The sequence below is a fragment of the Arachis stenosperma genome, chromosome 6, assembly GCF_014773155.1.
Source record: "Arachis stenosperma cultivar V10309 chromosome 6, arast.V10309.gnm1.PFL2, whole genome shotgun sequence".
In the NCBI taxonomy this organism is placed as follows: domain Eukaryota; kingdom Viridiplantae; phylum Streptophyta; class Magnoliopsida; order Fabales; family Fabaceae; genus Arachis; species Arachis stenosperma.
The window spans coordinates 61,334,810-61,335,606 of record NC_080382.1 but is presented as its reverse complement, the minus strand read 5'-3'; positions in this window follow the sequence as shown (position 1 = coordinate 61,335,606).

Here is a 797-nt window from a genome sequence, read left to right as displayed (position 1 = left end):
CTGGCTGGCGTTTAAACGCCAGTCTGTCTTCTTCACTGGGCATTTTTGAATGCCCAGCTTTTTCTGTATAATTCCTCTGCAGTATGTTCTGAATCTTCAATTCTTTGTATTATTGACTTGAAAAGACACAAATTAAAAGTATTTTTGGATTTTTTAATAATCAAAATGCAACAAGAATCAAATAACAATGCATGCAAGACACCAAACTTAGCAGTTTGTATACTACTGACACTATATGAGACGCATAAACACTCAAGCCAAAAGAATTCAAAGATCAGAGTAAGAAATCATCAAGAATTACTTGAAGATCCTTAAGACACATGAATGAATGCATGCTATTGACACCAAACTTAAGATGAGACACTAAACTTAAGCAAGAAACATCAAATATTTTTGGTTTTTATGATTTTGTGAATTTTTTTTTGTGTTTTTTTTTTTCGAAAATTAAGTGGAAAAAGATATCAAAATTCTTAATGAGAATTCCAGGAATCAGTGCAATGCTAGTCTAAGACTCCGGTCCAGGAATTAGACATGGCTTCACAGCCAGCCAAGCTTTCAAAGAAAGCTTCGGTCCAAAACACTAGACATGGCCAAAGGCCAGCCAAGCCTTAGCAGATCACTGCTCCAAAAGCAAGATTGATAAAAATCATCAAGCTCTTGTGATGATAAGTTGAAACCTCGGTCCAATGAAATTAGACATGGCTTCTCAGCCAGCCAGATTTCAACAAATCATCATGAAACTCTAGGATTCACCTTCAAGAATTTCGAAAAAAAAAAAATACCTAATCTAAGCAACA